Here is a 20,418-nt window from a genome sequence, read left to right on the forward strand (position 1 = left end):
TAAAGATATACATATACATCCATATATATATATATATATATATATATATACATACACACCCATACATCCAAATCCACTCACACGGCTTTGGTTGTTTGGTTGGCCTGAGGCTATAGTAGTAGACACTTGCCTAATGTGTCACGCAGTGGGATTGAACCCGGAACCATGTATCTTTATGCGGTTGGTAAGCAAACTACTTATCACACAGCCACTCCTGCGATATATATGTATATATATATATATATATATATATATATATATATATGGGTGTGTGTGTGTGTGTGCGTGTGTGTGTGTGTGCGTGTGTGTGTGTGTGCGCGCGCGTGTGTGTGTGTGTGTAACATATGTAGTAACATACTTATGATGGGGGATTTTAATTTTCTCTATGTTCATTGGTCTACAAACAATTTGAAACCACGCGCTCCTACTTGAACCGCTGACAAAGAAGCAGTAGAATCACTTCTCGACTCAGTGAATGAGTTTTGTGCCAACTTGTCCTTGCACCAACAAGTTATCAGAACATTCTAGATTTAGTGTTTGGTGACCACACTAACGCTATACATAATATTACAGCGGAAAAAAAACCTTTCTTTTGGATCATGACATGGTTCTCTTAACCTAAGCCGGAAGCTCATCCTAGTGACCGCTCTGCAGCCCACCCACTTGGTAATATGGATCTGTATAATGCCAACTGGGAAGCAATCATGATCAAGCTTTCACAAGTTGACTGGTCTTTAACACATTCACACACCTCCCCCAGCATCTAGACATCTTGACAGAATTTTGTACACACTGTTAAAGATGTATGTGCAAAACACACCCCACCAAGTCCTATGAACAAAACGAAGTGCAGATTTCTCCAAAATGGAAAAACTATTATCAGAAAAATGAAAACAATAAACAAAGAAATCAACAAACTAAAATACTGCCAACAGCCACACATATATTCGATGGCTTTCGTCCTACACGAATCAAAAATATCTAACCTCCAGCGATACTGAAAAGCATCGTCAATAACCAAAGAACAAGTGAGAAGAAATGTGCCATTGAGAAAATCGAACTCGTTTCCAAAGTGTGCTCTTTTGCCAAAAAAAAAAAAGAAAAAAACACAAGTTCACTGTCTCCACTGTTGGCCCTCCAGCTGATTAAAATGGCACTTTCCAAGATAATACCAAAACTATGAATGAGATACTGTAGAAATAATACTTTTCTGTTTTCAGTAATCGTGATATAGCCGATCTGGGCCGTATAAGTGCTGTTAATCTTCAACACGCTATATCTGACATAAAGTTTAGCGCCATTGATGTCTTAGCGTCAATAAACGAAATTAAACACAATTCAACAAAACGCCCTGATAGGTTCCCTCCTTGTGTCCTGAAAGTTTGTCGACACCAAATTGCTTCTCCTCTTGCTATAATCTGTGGAGGAACTCACTGGATGCTGGCTATATTCCTGAAAACTTTCTGCCCCCGTCTGTCGACCTAGTTTTCAAAAAGGAAACAAGTCCTTTGCAGAGAACTACTGTCCGATTTTGGTCACCTCTCATATGATGAAGGTATTTGAGAGGGTGGTAATATAACGAATAACCCACTTTCTTGAAAGCAACAAACTGCTGAATCCCAACCAACATGGGTTCCATAACGGAAGTAACTGCATAACGTAGCTTCTGCATCACTTTGGTGGCATATTGGGAGCTTTGGGAGAGGGCTCCAATACCGATATCATTTACCATGATTTCAGCAAGGCCTTTGACAGGGTCGATCATAAGATTCTCTTGAAAAAAGAAAAAAAGAAAAAAAAAACTATCGAACCCTAGTTTCTCTGGAAAGTTACTAGAAGGGATCACGTGTTTCCTGACAGACATTGTAGTCGAAGGAATAAAATCAAGACTGTATTTGATCATAGGCTTCCTCCATCGGTGCTGAGCCCGGGTTAAACAACAACAACAACAACAACAGCAAAGGCAACATCGTGAAAAATAGCAATAATCCAATAATCACAAACATCACATCAAAAGACAGACAGCAAATGAAACCTCAGCTGTATCAACAGAGAAGAACAATAGTGAAAATAAGGGAGAATCTTGTAATTGTATTTATTTATTTATTTGTTGTTCTGGTCCAACCAAGCAATTTGTCTTAGTTGAAAAAACTCAGCATGCGGCTTCGCTGTAAAGTCTGGTCTAGTTTCTCTTCTCTCTTCTAATTGGTATTGTGAATGTGTGTGTGTGTGTGTGTGTGTGTGTGTGTGTGTGTGTGTGTGTGTGTGTGGGTATAGATGCACGTTATATGTTAATATATATATGTGTGTGTGTACATGAATATATATGTATACATATATATGTGTAGGCATTATGTGTATGTGGATGTATTTGTACATACAGACCTACGCACTAGATCAAACACACACACACACACATATATATGTGTGCGCGTATATATACATATATGTATATATACATATATATATACATACATATATATATATATATATATATATATACATACATAAGTACATGTATATATATATATATATATATATATATATATATATATATATATATTTAGTCATATGTATACATCTGTATATTTATATACGCATACATACTAAAGTATTGTACGTAATTGTGGACTCAGACATTGCATAAATACATATACAAACGGACAAGAAGCACGCACCACCCCATTTCCACCCGCATTCATTCTACCAAAGATTTAATATAATTCCTATCTTGACATTACAGTGTGTACAACTGACTGAGAATGTCTCTAATAACCCGCAACACGACCTTCCATTCAACAACATGTGGTATATTCTATACCAACTGAGGCTTCTGTCAGTTTCTTATCGCTGTCTCTAGTCTTCGTCGAAGTTTTTCATTGCTGTTTTTATTGTTGTTGTTTTTGCTGTTATTGTTCGTGTTACTGTTATTGTTGTTGCTATAGTTATTTAAACCTGTGTCAGATATGATGCAAGAGTTCATTCCATTGTTTTTCGTGGCTCTGCTTCAGGATGACCGCATCCGAATGGCTGAAGCGTATAAAAGAAAACAAAGAAAATATTTCCCCGTATTTAATTATACTGTGAACGTATTTAAGCCCAGGTGTAGCTGCGTCCTGAGAAATTTGCTTCTCAACAACATGGCTCCGAGTTCGGCCCCACTGCGTGACGCTTTCAGCAAGTATGTCTTCTGCTCTAACCTCAGGCAGACCCAAAGCCTCTCTCTCTCTCCCACTTTCACTCTCTCTTCTACCTCTCTCTCTCTCTCTTTTGATATATGCATATGCACACACACACACACACACACACACACACACACACACACACACACACACAAACACATACATACATATTTTTAAACATAGACTTATGTACCAATCACATACATTCGTAAGTTTTCGTTGTGGCTCTCATTTTTATGATATATATATATATATATATATATATATATATATATATATATATATATATATATATATATATATATATATATATATAATATATATATATATAAATAAAGAGAGATAGAGACAGACAGACAGATAAATGAATATAAAGTTCGACCGATAGACAGATGGATATACATATACATATATATATATATATATATATATATATATATATATATATATATATATATATATATATATATATATATATATATAAACATATATATATAGATATATACAAAAAGCTTCTTTCAGATTCCATCTGGCAAATCCACTCCCAAATCTTTGGTCAGTCCGGGAGTATAGTAGAAGGCACTTGGCGAAGGTACCACGCAGTGAGAAAGAACCCGGAACCATATGGTAGGTAAGAAAACCACCAACCACACAGCCGCTCCTATGACTATATATATATATATATATATATATACGCAATTAAATATATGTGTGTATATATATGTGCCTATATATATGTGTGTGTATATTGTACGAGTATATATAAGTGCTTTCTCACTATCTCTCTCTGTCTTTTTCTCTCACTCTCTCTCTTCTTGTATCTTTGTATCTATCTATCTATATATATATATATATATATATATATATATATATATATATATATATATATATATATATATATATATATATATATATATATATATCAATGTGATTCCCACATATGGTAGACGTTCTGCAACACAGAATTTGACTCTTGAGAATGAAACATTTGACATTGCATGTGTTGAAATAATTCTGGTGTTCGTTGTCGGATGCTGGCAGTCGACATCGGATGAATGGGAGTGATGATAACTTATTGGGTACCCAGGCTCTTATAGACAACTCCCTCAGCAACCTGCTGCTGTCAGGGGAATTAAGGGTACATGCTTGATAAAAGTGCCTTTGTTGTATTTATTGTTGTTGTTCATTATGATGATAATGTGACACGATGAAGACAAAGATAAGGAGGGGGGCGACGACGATGATGATGACGACGATGATAGTGATGATGATGCTCTGAAGGTGTACGTGGTGGAGGTGGTGTTTGATGACGATGACGAAAACTGCTACGATTTTCTAAACGACGATGAGGACGAGGATGATGACGATGTAGAAAGCTATGAAGGTAAGGATGGTAATGATGACGATGATGATGGTAATGAGGTGGAGGAGGAGGAGGAGGAGTAGGAGGAGGAGGAAGAGGAGGATGAGAAGGAGGAGGGGGTCGGAGGCAAAGAAGGAGGTGGAAGTCTTGGAGTAGAGGATGAAGTGGGTGAGGGTAACGTTGATGACAATGAGATGATGATGATGATGGGGTGGATGAAGACAAAAATGATGATGATGATGATGATGAAGATGATCGTGATGACAACGACGACGATTACGATGAGGATAACGATGACTGCAATAATGATATTGATGATGATGATAATGATGATGATGACAGTGACAACGACGACGACGACGATGATGATGATGATGATGATGACAACAGTTATGTTTATGATGAGGATGATGATGATGATGACAACAGTTATGTTTATGATGAGGACAACGTTATGATTATGATGTTGATGATGATGAAGATGTTGATGTTGATGTTAGCCTTGATTTTGTTGCCTTTCGTCAACTTCGCCCACTTATTTTATATTCTTTAATATGAGCCATTTATACGTTCCTACTTATTATTTCATAATGTCTCTCTTTAATATTGTCGTAGTTATTCCTATTGCTGTTATTCAATATATTGTTATTTTACACGTTCATCTTTTTATTCTTATTTGTGTATTAATTCTTATTTTAACATTTTCCTTATTGTTGTTATTTTTCATTGATTTTTCTCACTTATATTTCATATTTAATACGTTCACTTACAATTTTGGTCTCCTAGCGCTGTTATAATTTCTCTTATTCTTGTTGTAGTTGCTACGGTCGCTCTAGTCGTTGTTTGTGTTAATTGCCGATTGTAAAATTCCGTTGTGGGAAATTTAAATTTTTATTTGTATTTTAAAAATGTTCCCTTGGTTTTTGTCAACGACCGCCGTCCAGACAATTTCGTTTCAGCTTCAGGCAATTTTATAAGAACTGAACATGTTGCTAAGACAAAATTGCAACCATAAACCAATTAGGGAATCTCTGAATTGTCGCACGAATTGTTTAGGAATTAGACATTAGCCTTGGGGGTTTCTCCTGCTCTATATTGTGCAGTGCAACAAACTGTAGTTGATTACTATATCTGACCCTGGGCTGCGAGGTTTTTCGTTGGTATATTTAAAAGATTTATGTAACAAACTCGCTTTATGAGAAGAGATTGTTGAATAGTAGTCGAATTTTCCTCATCCTGCTTTTTGCTCGGGTACTTGAGTGTGAGACAGGCTGGCATCCCTTTTTTGAATGAGAATAGCCAGGCTGTTTATTCTGAGTTGAACAAAGATCGAGATATTGGGACAAGGCTAGACTGATATAGTTAGATAGATCGAGAGAGAGAGGGGAGAGGGAGAGATAAGGAAACACAAAAAGAGAGAGAGAGAGGGGAGAGAAAGAGATAAGAAGCTACCCCATTAGCTGTCTGATGCTGTAATTTTGTCCACACCGAAATGATAAATTGCTACACAGGAATTTGAACTCAGAATGCAAAAGGGCCGAAAACAAAAAAATGCTAGATGTTTCACAATATTTTCAACTGGCTGTTTTTAGTTGGCTGCAACAATTGGCAACCAAGTATCTCGCCAATTACATCTCTTCTATTTTTCTTTCTTTAAGTATCGGGACAAATTTGATAACGTACTCCTGGAAGCACGCTGTTTGAACGAAAAAGAGAGATTTTATATAATTAGAATCCATTTCAATATTACTTTATTCAACACATTCCAATATCCGACTTGGCAATTCCAATGACATAAAAAACAGCCAGCTCGTGCTAATGAAGAAGCCTCTATACTGCTATCAGACTTGCTGGAAATAGAAACCAAGTGTCGCATTAATATCTTTCAAAAAAAGGCGAGCTGGCAGAAACGTTAGCACGCCGGGCGAAATACTTAGCGAAATGCTAAGCGTCTGTCTTTATGTTCCGAGTTCAATTTCCGCTGAGGTCGACTTTGCCTTTCATCCTCTCGGTATCGATAAATTATGTACCAGTTGCGTATTGGGGTCGATCTAATCCAGTGGCCCCTCTCCCCAAGGTTTCTCGGCCTCGTGCCTAGAGAAGAAAAGAATATCTTTAAAAAGGCGGCGAGCTGGCAGAATCGTTAGCACGCCGGGCGAAATGCTTAGCGGGATTTCGTCTGTCTTCGTGTTCTGAGTTCAAATTCCGCCGAGGTCGACTTTGCCTTTTATCCTCTAGAGGTCGATAAATTAAGTACCAGTTGCGTACTGGAGTCGATCTAAACGACTGGCCACCTCCTCAAAAATTTCAGGCCTCGTGCCTAGAGTAGAAAATAATATCTTTAAAAAGAAGGATCCATGTCTTTGATCTCTGACCCATTACAGAATAACTAGATCATAGCTGAAACGGTTTTCAAAGATATTTCCCTTCTCTTCCAAAGTAAAACATAACTTCACAAGTCCCTCTCGTGGCTCACCCAGTGGCACTGAAGCAATATATAACAAATTCAACAATACATTAACTACATAATAATTATGTTGTGTCGTGGTAGGGTCATTATCCCAATAATAAATACTTGCACTGGTTCTATTTAACTTCTTTTATTATGCTTAGTCAACTAAATGCGGCGAGCCGACAGAATTGTTAAAACGCCGGACAAAATGCTTCTCGGCATTTCTTCCGGCTTTCGCTCTAGTTTCAAATTTCTCCCAGAGCGACCTTGCCTTTTGTGCTTTCAGAGTCTATGAAATAAGCAACAGTTGAGGGGGTTCGAGTTGAAGTAGTCGAACAGCCCCTTATCCCAATATTTCAGGCTTTGTGACTATAGTAGAAAGAATTATTAGTTGTCAACTACTTAGCATTTTACCTAATTAGCTAATCGAGTATTTGATAAATCATGATCCGATCAATCAGCTAGTGAAATACAAAATTGTGAATATTTTAAGGTTATGTGGTATAAAGGAAACCGTAAGATCCTAATTAGTGGAATTAACTACAAATCTAATTCCGCTTCAAATTACTCCGATTCAATTAAGGCTAGGCATTATCTTGTATTTCAGAATGAAATACAATAATAATGAAAATAAAATTTCATATTTATTTTATATATATGTTGTTGGCACTCCGTCGCTTACGACGTCGAGGGTTCCAGTTGATCCGATCAACAAAACAGCCTGCTCGTGGAATTAACGTGCAAGTGACTGAGCACTCCACAAACACGTATACCCTTAACGTAGTTCTCGGGGATATTCAGCGTGACACAGTGTGACAAGGCTGACCCTTTGAATTACAGGCACAACAGAAACAGAAAGTAAGAGTGAGAGAAATTTGTGGTGAAAGAATACATCAGGGTTCGCCAGAATCTTCTGCCGGAAGGCCTCGTGGAGCTTTAGGTCTTTTCGCTCAATAAACACTCAATAAACACTCACAACGCCCAGTCTGGGAATCGAAACCGCGATCCTATGACCACGAATCCGCTGCCCTAAACACTGCGCCGCCACTATATTACGGCTAGAATATGCTTACAGGTATTTACCTTCCTCTCTTCATATAAAAGGTTAGTATGGGGAAAATTTTGCTGCTATGACTAGCATGATCAAACTCTAATTACCCCGAACTACAACCAGGCTTAGCTGCTATGTATAGCAGGTCAAATACCAAATGCACCAATCCGTCACTATACGTGTCTGTTGTTTCTATTTATTCTATCGACCCAAGAAAGAATATAAGACAAATATGTCCACGGAGAGATTTGAATTCAAAATCCAATAACCCACAACGAAAGAAAAATAATGCAAGACATTTCGCCTAATGCACAGAAACATTTAAACAGCACATAGAGGTATTACAGATATTACAAAATGTCTAGTATTTAGATTGGCATTTAATTCTGTTTCTTGGTAAAAACCAAAAAAAGAAAAAAAATGTTCTGTCCTGCTCGTCTATTTTAAATCTCTAGCCGTTGCAGAAAATAACATTTACTAAGATCCTGTATTGATGCAGTATATCGATGGTTAGTAGGTAACATAGAAAATACCTGAAATTATAATCCATGACAAAAATATCAATGCTGTTTCAATAATTGACACAGCAATACCAAAACACACACACGCACACACATGTATGTATATATATATATATATATATATATATATATATATATATATATATATATATATATATATATATATATATATATATATATATATACATATGTGTATATATATATATATATATATATATATATATATATATACATATGTGTATATATATATATATATATATATATATATATATATATATATATATATATATATATATATACGTGTGGGGGTGTATTCGAGCACGCATACACACATATACATGTATACATACATTTAGATACGTATGTATGTATGTAAGTATGTATCAGCGTATGTGTACTGTTGCGCAGGCGCAAGCTGAAAGCCTAAATAAGTACACTGACTTCGCTATTGTACAGACAATATGATGTCATGCAAAAATATAAAATAAGAAACGAACGTGTGTTCGTTGTAGCATTCGTAATTGTTACAGTTGGAATGATACAAATTTCGTTTTCTGAGAAAGATATGGAGATGTTACTTATAGGTATAGACTAAGGCACGTTCCAAACAATAGAAATAGTGTGCCGTATAAATGTTTCTATTTATTTATTCAAATATTCTCTCTCAAATCATTTGTTAACTTTGAATATTTGAATTCATGTCTTCCAAAATGTTGTATCTAATCCATTTACGATGCAATAAATGAAACTCTTACGCTACGAATTGGAAATGGAAACGTTTCCACACAATGACAAAGGCCCCTGTCTATTATTCTGTATCCAGCAATTGTGAACAATGGCGTCGTCGGTTGTAAGGTTTCCAGCAGACCAATTACTGACTGAATCTATTTTCCATGGCACTAGAGAGGCCCTATATAATGATGTAATGCCTGGGAAACTCGCATGCAGAAATACCACACCGTAGTTTTTTCGACGCACTGGTTTATCGCCGGTGTGTATACGCGCAGACACACATATATATTTCTATCTATCTATATATCTATCTGTCTATCTATCTATCTATTTCTGTGTGTGTGTATATATATATATATATATATATATATATATATATATATATATATATATATATATATATATATATATATATATATATAATTTAGTAAATGGAGTAAAACGCATGTTAATTGCATACTTTTATTTCCAACATATGTTTCGAAAATTACAAAGTATACCTTCCATAGGAATAGGTGATGTTGAATAGAATGTAATCTTCTCTTCAGGGAAATGTATGGGAACCAGCTTAAACGTAAGACATATATATATATATATATATATATATATATATATATATATATAAACGTTATGAAACACATGTTCTGAGCTTGTATTTACAATTTACTTACAGGTAGGCTGCGAATTGGCTTGCTGCAGAATACTCCCTCGGGTGTTAAAACACGTGATTTGGATTTTAACTACTCCTTCTAGCGGTTTAGATGTCCGATTATGGCCATCTTTTATGTGTTTAACTGTATATATAAATATATATATATTGGCAAAAAGTCACCCGACAGCAAATCAAATTTCCATAAATTCTTAATACTATCTAAGTGTGATGGAAGTACGAGATGTTGATAAGTCACGAAAATAGTGAAATGTCGAGCATTGTCCCCGACCGAAATCGCAGCCTACTGGTATATGTGGTCGATAAAGTTGTTACACTAGCGTTGCTTCTGTTTCATATTCGAATATATATATATATATATAATCATTGTGTAGAAAAACTAGTCAATAGACTATATATTATTCATTATATATACAGTGTACATTTAAACACATAAGAGATGGCCAGAATCGGACATCTAAACCGCTAGAAGGAGTAGTTAAAATCCAAACCACGATTGTTATTATCTCTAATTGTGATTTGGATTTTAACTACTCCTTCTAGCGGTTTAGATGTCCGATTATGGCCATCTTTTATGTGTTTAACTGTATATATAAATATATATATATTGGCAAAAAGTCACCCGACAGCAAATCAAATTTCCATAAATTCTTAATATTCAATTTTATTTATTTCAATTTGTCGCTGAAGAAGGACTTCAGTTTGAACAATTTTCCTGATGTCTCATATTTAGATGCTTTTATTAAATTCATTCAGTTGTTAAACATAAATAAATCTTGGAATTAATTTACAGTCAGGTGACTTTTGGCCAACCCCTGTATATATATATATATATATATATATATATATATATATATATATATATATATATAATGTATGTATGTATGTATGAATGTATTTAATATATATATAAATGTTTATATATTACATGTATATATATATATATATATATATATATATATATATATATATATATATATATGTATGTATATCTATATGTATATATATGCATGTGTTGTGTGTGTGTGTTGTATTTGTGTGTTTTTGTTTGTGTATGTGTGTCTGTGCGTGTGTGCCTAATTGTCTGCGTTACGTACATTACGTAACATATCAGCTTTCTTGATTCCAGGAGAGTAGCTTTGCTATATGACTAAGAATTGGTTGCGATTTCTACCTATTCCCTTGACAATACACAGCAAGCATCTTAGGTTTGCTGTCATTGTGTTCTTCTTCTTCTTCTTCTTCTTCTTCTTCTTCTTCTTCTTCTTCTTCTTCTTCTTCTTCTTCTTCTTCTTCTTCTTCTTCTTCTTCTACGTTGCTTTCGTCGTTAGCTTTATTGATCAAATGTGTTATTTTAGCATTGTTATTTCAGTAAGTCCTACAGTAACAGCCTTGTTTCCTCTAATTTTGTTTTTGCTGTTGTTGTAGTTGCTGTTGTTGTCGGTGGTGGTGGTGGTGGTGGTGGTGGTGGTGGTGGTGGTGGTGTATGGGACTGTCAGTGTTGTTGCTGCTGAAGTTTTATGACAGTTCTTGCTGTTGGTGTTACTAATGTCGCTATTACGGATCTAATAATTCTTGAATATTTGTTCTGATTCTTGTTGCACCCGTTTCTCGAATTTGTAAAATAAATCTGTTAGTATTCATTCCATCCGCACACACACACACACACACACACACACACACACACACACACACACACATACACAGGCACACATGTTCAGGGTACGAAACCACACACTTGCATTATCCTCCCGCCCTCATCTTCTCCACCGCTGCCAACGCAAACACTGACGGTGCCACCCACGGTGACCACCACCGACACTAACAGCGGCAATGGCACTACCACCACCAACATCATCACCCCGAACAACAATAACAACAACAACAACAACATTAAGAGAACCCACAACATTACCATCATTACTACCACCGCCTCATGCACCTCCGCTCCCCCCACCGTCACAGCACCCATGTTCCCCACCGCCAACAGCATCAGCAATACCATCACCATCACTACAGCCACCGTCATAACCACTGCCACTGTTATATCACCACCGATACTGCTACACAGCGCCATCATTAAATAAATCACCACCGCCACCAACTCCACACGACCACAATTACTACAACCACTATCACCACCACTATCACCATCGCCACCATCACCACCACCATAGCCACTACCATAAATATCAACGGCAATACCACCACCAACACCGCCAGTCCCACCACGACCACCACCGCCTCACAGTACCACCATTAGCACAATCACCAGCACCACCAACTCCACAACGACCACAATTACCACCATCACCACTACCACCAGCCGCACCACCATCACAGTAGCCACTACTACTGCCACCACCACTAGTACAACCTCCGCCACAAACACCAAAGCCAATGTCACCAACGGTACCACAATCACCATCAACAGCAACAAGAACACCGCCACTAGCACCACCACTACCAGCGCCACCACCACTATCACAACCACCACCACCACCACCACCAATAGGCACCACAACCATGATCAAAGCTTCCAACATTATGCCCATCAAATCTTCACCACCACCACCACCACCAGCACCGCCTCAGCCACTACCAGCAAAAACAAAACAACAACAACACCTATATTTTCACCACAGACCTGTTTTTTTTTCAAGAAATTTCCTACAGATTACATACAGTTCTTTCGGTTGCGTCGTCATTATAGTTGCTGCTTTTCTTGTGGTTGATGCTGATGTTGCTGTTGTTGTTGTTGAAGTAGCTATAAACGTCTTTGGTTTATTATTTTTTTTGTATCGTTATGGATTCTTATGCTGTTATTAAAACAGGACGAGAACGAATTTATCATGAAAACATGTCACATGATTTCATTATTTTGTTTTGGGCGCCTGTGAAGTCGTGAACAGACGTAGGCACGAATTCTTGACCCACTATTCTTAAGCAAGGATGTATCAGCCGTACCGAGGGAGGGTGGGATCAACAGTATTAGGGTACAAATTTTATGTGAGTAAATTGAAGCAAATTGTTCAAAGAAACAACATCTGGCCTGGCCCGCGAATCGGACCAGCGACGGTATTGCCATTCGATCGTAAGAACAAAGCCCTAAGAATAAAGACGAGACAGCACGTGAGAATAAGGGAATTATTATAACTATATAAGCATCCCGTTTACCATTACCAACACGGTCACTACTACTACTATTCAAGTCAACGATTCAAGTCAACGCATTAGACAGCCATTATGTCCCCACACAAAAATCGCTCCCACGTGGACTATGTTGACACCAGTAAGAAATAATTATGAACTTTTCTTTTAATTACAATTATGAACTTTTCTGTTAATTACATGTTTTTAAAAATATGTATTTCTGATAAGGTTCGTTTTTTCAAGAACTGAAACATGTAAAATATCTTTGAGAAAATTATAAATAAAAATTTATTTTATATAGTGGCGTTTTCAAACTTCTTTTATATATATATATATATATATATATATATATATATATATATATATATATATACATATACAAAGAGAGAGAGAGAGAGAGAGAGAGAGAGAGGGAGGAAGAGAGAGGGAGAGAGAGAGAAAGGAGGGAGAGAAATTGAAAGTGAGATAGTTCGATAAAATAAATACGAGACTCTTAAAAATCAAGAACTGGAGCAGATTTCGTCGACTGAACATTTCGAGTCAGTGCCCCAGCATGGCCACAGTCTCACGACTGAAAAATCTGATAAGATAAAAAAGAAAAAAAAGTATAATCGTTTTGTTCCGTAAATAAAAATTAATTTCTTGTGACAATACTCTACATTACAAGAAAATATAAAAAGGCTGACACAAAAAATATGTCACAGTATAACTCTATATACACCGAGGTATACATGTAAGCAGTCCAATATATTAGAGACAACTATCTATAATATTAAAAAAAAAACATGCATCCAAATAAATGATTAATTAAAACTGTTGGTGATATTAATTAATATTTCTGCATCTAATATTCATGTCTGTACACGGCGTATGTTATGTAGCGTTGCTCCACTATTTTTAATAACTTTAGGTTATCGCCAAAATTTCGTAGGCAATAACAAAAAAATAAATACCATTTTCAAAGTGCTCGGTGACATATTGAATTTTTTATTCGATATTCTGCTTTTATTGTGTGATATTATGTAAGAAATACAATAAGTATGACCTTTTGGTAACAAGTGTAGACACGTGGTTCGTGTTCTTATTCTTCTCTTCATCGATGTGTACAATGAAACATTGTAACGTTAATTAGCGTCTGGAAATAATTTCAGTTTTTTTGTTTTCTTTTCTTTTCTTTTTTCGTTATCTGTTTGCGCATTTGTTTTTGTCTTGTTGTATAACGATTGTACACATTGTGGTGATTATCACACACATACACACCCACACATGTATGTATATATATATATATATATATATATATATATATATATATATATATGTATGTATTTATATGTATTTATATGTATATATATATATATATATATATATATATATATATATATATATATATGTATTTATATGTGCATATATATATATGTAAGTATATATGTATCTATTCTTATATCTATATCTACATATCTATTTATGAAGTCACTTCCATCCCTTTTCTTTTCATTACACACACACACACACACATATTAATTAATAGTGACGAAATCAATATTAATACCAAGAGGTATATCCAGCTTAACATGAATGTCATGATAGAAGAGAGAAAACTGCGGTATTAGCCATGAGAGATCTTCCTATTTTATCGTTTGTTGTATAAAAGCACACAAATAGATCGTTGCAGACCAAATCCGTCTGTCGGGCGCACCGAGATTTCTATGCCACGTGATTTCGGTCGGTTAGACCTCGTCAGTAATAAGCAGCCATCACCGTACGCCATTCAAATCTAGTTGCTGCAATGTATAATTTATCAGCATCTTTTCAAACGCTGATAACGCAAACAGACAGTGAATATTTTCTTGACCTGGGCAAGTCCCTGGCCACGTCGCATTCGCTAAGTAATAATAGGAAGCTTTAACACAATTTGTGACGCACGCACAGATTGTGTTAGCTCGAACATGAATAGAAAATGTAACCCTGGCTTTCGGGATCTGCTAATGACTTTCAATATAGGTTGAAACATCCGAACACTCCACAGTGGACGTGGTCAAATAGTGACGGGTCTTCCAGAAGATATATAGATAGGGTTTTAATTAGAAAAACAGATAAGTACAAAGCTAAGTGTCCACAGTTTCATGTAGTCAGCTACAGTGATCACATATTGTTTCATCTCATTTACATTCGTTTTATGTTTTTTGTCCCAACTGTGGTTTTGTCTGTCCTTGTGGTATCCCTTTCTGTATTTGGGGCTTTATGCCTAATAAAGAAATTGATATTTCGTTTGTCTTTATGTTCTGAGTTCAAATTCAGCCGAGATCGACTTTGCCTTTTATCCTTTCGGGGTCGATAAATTAAGTACTAGTTGCGTACTGCGATCGATCTAATCGACTGGACTTTTCGCACAAAATTTCGGGCCTTGTACCTAGAACGGAAAAGAATATATCTTTGGCAAATGCGGCGAGCTGGCAGAAACGTTAGCACGCCGGACGAAACGCTTAGCGGTATTTCGTCTGCCACTGCGTTCTGAGTTCAAATTCCGCCGAGGTCGACTTTGCCTTTCATCCTTTCGGGGTCGATACATTAAGTACCAGTTACGCACTGGGGTCGATATAATCGACTTAATCCGTTTGTCTGTCCTTGTTTGTGCCCTCTGTGTGTAGCCCCTTCTGGGCAGTAAAGAAATAGGTATTTTGTCTGTCTTTAAGTTATGCGTTCAAACTCCGTCTTTACTATAGATAGACAGACAGACAGACAGACAGGGAGACAGACAGACAGGGAGACATATAGATAGAGAGATAGATAGATAAAACGAAAACATAAAGAATACGTAATAGACTGAAGAAAATAGTGAATGAGAGGCCCGAATTAATTCTGCAGACACTAGAACTCATATCGGCACAGACAGACAGCCAGACAGACATCGGGCGTATTTGCAAACCCGTGAATGCCTACACAGAACAACTAATAATGGAGACACCACAGATGAATGCAGATAGCAGGGAACAAATAACGAAGACAAAACAGATAGTAACTACACACACACACACACATACACACACACACATTGGGCTATTATCAGCCATTTCTGCCGCCGGCGCTATAAGTTAATTCCAATGCAGTTGAAGGAACAATAAACTAAAACTACAATTTAAAAAAAATAAAATGAAATGAAATAAGTCTCATAGACGCACACACACACACACACACTCACACACAAATTCACAACACACATATACATACACACATATACATGCATACACATTCATATACATACTCTCACCATATACGGAAGCTCACCATTATATTGGTGTACAGCCGCTGCCACAATCACAGACAGCAAGAATTCATAACATATACACCAATGCGTACATACACATGTAGCGTTCCCTCCATTTCCCCACCACAACCGCTGCCAATATATATATATATATATATATATATATATGTATGTATGTATGTATGTATACACGTATATTTTATATGTATATATATATATGTATATACATATATATATATATATATATATATATATATATATATATATATATATATATATATATATATATATATATGTATATAAATGCACATATATATACATGCATATGTAAATACACATACATATATGCATACATATATGCATATATATATATATATATATATATATATATATATATATATACAGAGAAAGAAAGAGATAGATAGATGGATAGATAGACAGATAAATATACATGCATATATACATACATATATACCTACACACATACACATGCACTGTGTGTGTGTGTGTGTGTGTGTATAGTCTAAGCTTGCTAAAACATGTTTGCAATAATAAGTGTTGCGTGGTGGAAATAAACGCAATTACAAAACTTTCATTCATAAATCCATTTATTATTTCGTTCTTTTGCATTTCAATTTGTACAACAAAGTTCTTTGAATACGTACGATGTACTTTAAGGTTAAATAGTAATTCCGTTTACGTTTGTGTAACTGAGATACTTTGGTTGGATTATATAGGCATTGGTGTTACATTACTTTCTATATTCTGTAACTCTCACAATATACTTTCCTAGGCCCGATTTTTTTTTGTGGAGAGGGGACCAATTGATTAGATCAACCCCAGTACACAAATGATACTTAATTTATTGACCCAGAAAGGACGAAAGGCAAAGTCGATCTCGGCAGAATTTGAATTCAGAACGTAAAGACGGCCGGGCATAATATACAAACTTTTCTCATGGCACCAGCACACTCTTTTCAAATGCTTACATCTTTTATGTTTTCCGTGAATTTTTCACGGGTCCAGCTAATTATTATTATTATTATTATTATTATTATTATTATTATTATTATTATTATTAAGGCGGCGAGCTGGCAGAAACGCTAGCACGCTGGGGGAAAGCATTATCGGTATCCCGTCTCTGTGAAGTTATTGCGTGAGTCTATGTTGAACTGTTCATTGAATTGTTGCTTGAATTGTTGCCGTTGTTGATTCGTTAATTGTTGTTTGGTTTCCCATTATGGGAAAATGGAGAAGGAACGGGAGGCAGGCCCACGTTATGCAGCCGCAATGGGCAGAGGAGTAGACACGCGAGAGTTGGAGGTCCGCGAGATAAAAGTGGAACCTAGAAAGATGAAGGAGAGACAGAAATTCATCACAAAGGAAGGACACATTTTGAATTTGACACCGCCTGAAGAGCTATCGGCCAACGTGACAAAAAGAACGGTTATATTTAAAACCATGAAGGCAGTCACGAGAAAAATAGACATAGCAGCAATAGAGGCCATAGAAGAATGTGTTAAGAATATAAAAAGATTCACAATATATATTACGAGAGGGAGAAGATACGCCACTGTGGAAGTACGCTTCACAACGGAGGAGGAAGCAATAAAGCACTCCACAGAGGCAATAAGGACAGAGAAATGGGTGCTCTTGCCTTCGTACTGCGGCAAACGTGTGGCCAAGGTGCGAGTGGGTAAGGTGCCACCCGAACTGAAAGAAGAATGGCAGATGACAGCCATAATATATAATATGAAAGACGGGAAGATACTGAAGGCTACATGGACCCAGAAGTTAGATTACTGGGGATATGGGATCGAACTAACGATTCAGGCAACAACAGAGGACTTGAATAGTATGGTGGATGAGATTGTGCTGCCAGAAGATGTGAGACTGAGAGTTACTGTGGAGGCCGCCAGTGTGTTTCTCATGTGGAGAAAGGGGTCGCATGAAGGCATGGTGCACCCAAAGAAAGCCACAAACAGAACAGGAGGAGAGACAGGAGAGTGTGGACCAGGTAGCACAGGACAAGGCAACAGAAAAAGAAACAGAAAAAGAAGCGGAGAAGCGGTTCACTATAGTTAAAAAGAAAAGGAGGAGGAGCGGAGGAATGAGTTCTCCGCCAGAGAAACAGAAAAAGAAGAGAGAAAAGGTGAGAAAAGAAGCTCTTTTGTCAGACCGCCAAGTTACGGGGACATAAACACACCAACATCGGTTGCCAAGTGATGGTGAGGGGACAAACACAAACACACAAGTATATTCATATTGTTTCTGTTGCTCGACCTTTTAATGCCTAGCCAAGCTCATGGGCCCAATTTCCCGGATTCTATGGCGTATGTGTTCCCCCCATCAGCTGGTCGGGACGCCAGTTCATCACAGCTTTACTCAAAAAACAGGAAGAAAGGTGAGAGAAAGAGTACAACAGGAACGCCACAGACAGTTTTTCATGCTGCACTATAAAATCAGGATGAAGTCCATTGTCAAAACGTGGGAAGCCAGTCGTTAAAAGCCAAACTGTGAAAATTTGGCTAAGTCCATGGCAAACATTTATAAGCAGAAATAATTGCACACCCAGATTTTTTTTTTGTGACAGTTTTTCTGTGAGAGGATGTTCAGTTGGATTCTAGAAACTGTGATTGCTTGTTAAGTTGACGCACTTTGTGTTAGGCATTTATGGAATATTTTACGCTCCAGGAATTCGCCAGAACTTTTTGCTTGTCAGCTTTACAATAATTTCTGTCACATCTCGGTGAGTACAAAAATCTCTTACGTTTTTATAATATTTATGTGAATCTTGAACCCTGCTTTTCTGGCAGGTTTTGTAGTAACTTTGCTAACTATTTTCTGTTAAATGAAAAAAATGTTGAAAATTTGTTTAAATAGCTCGAGGGTGCATGAATTAATTTTTCAGGTAGCCAAATTTTTGTCTGAGACAACTAACTGTAAATTTTGTCTAATGGTTACTCGGTATGCTTGTATGAAGCAGGTTTGTGTAAGTTTAAAACAAACTAGATTTTTTTTTTGGTTTGACTATTTAATTATTTTACTATAATTATTAATGAAGTCTGGCAGCCGATTTGTGTCATGAACTTTTAGTTTAAATGGTTGCTTTGACATTAGATTTATGGTTAGGTCCAAGGTTCGAAATCCAAGGAAAGGAAAGAAAATAAAAATAATTTCGCATTTCGAGCGAAGCTCTTCATTAGAAATATAGAAAAAGTCCAAAGATGGGAAGACGGAGAAAGAAGATCGCCAATGTGTGTATCGTTGTCGACTTTCTTTCTCCGTCTTCCACATACATATATTGTGGAGTCTGGGAAGAGCCATTCACTTTTAGTGACTTATTATTTGACACACTCACCGGTAAACTTTCCACTCATTTCCTTAGGATAAATAAATAAATTAGTGTAAACATTACCGGTGAATGTGTTAAATAATAAAAGACAAAGACTCCCCACAGACAACAAAGTATGCTTCAATACACGAACTCACATAAAGAATTTTGCAACTCAAATCCAAAAACGAAGTACACACTCACACACACACACAAATATATATATATATATATATATATATATATATATATATATATATATATATATATATATATATATATATATATATATATATATACGACGGGCTTCCTGCGGTTTCCGTCTAATTCCTTCTCAAGGATATGGTCAGTGACTTTATAAGGTGTCACACAGAGGGATTGAACCCCGAACCATGTGATTGGGAAGCAACCCTCTTGTCACACCTCTTTGTGTGTGTGTGTGTCTGGGTGTGCGGTGAGTAAGTGAGCATGTATTTTTTGAATTGTGTGACTTTACGTGTATTTACGCCTTTTCACAATATCTACTCTTTTCTGCACGATTATCTTATTTCTGTCTACATCTGTATTCCCCCCCACCCTCTCTCATGTGCCTTCGTGGATATGTTTTCTCTTAAAGAACAAACGCATTAAATTATTCAATTCTTTTTGAAAGGACCTTAAGTATGTTGTTTGCTGATTTGACAGATTTTAAATCG

At 36.4% G+C, this 20,418-nt stretch overlaps 1 long non-coding RNA gene across 1 annotated transcript; it reads right to left on the bottom strand.

Annotated features, from left to right (window-relative positions):
• Positions 1–17,638: 17,638 nt before the first annotated feature.
• LOC149132422 (uncharacterized) lies at positions 17,639–19,138 on the bottom strand. The gene is made up of 2 exons (XR_016244426.1): positions 18,673–19,138; positions 17,639–17,734 (listed from the first exon to the last, which is right to left on the bottom strand). It is a non-coding gene; the product is annotated as an uncharacterized LOC149132422 (long non-coding RNA).
• Positions 19,139–20,418: the final 1,280 nt, after the last annotated feature.

Source organism: Octopus bimaculoides, chromosome 15 (assembly GCF_046866305.1).
Source record: "Octopus bimaculoides isolate indiv1 chromosome 15, ASM4686630v1, whole genome shotgun sequence".
Taxonomy (NCBI): domain Eukaryota; kingdom Metazoa; phylum Mollusca; class Cephalopoda; order Octopoda; family Octopodidae; genus Octopus; species Octopus bimaculoides.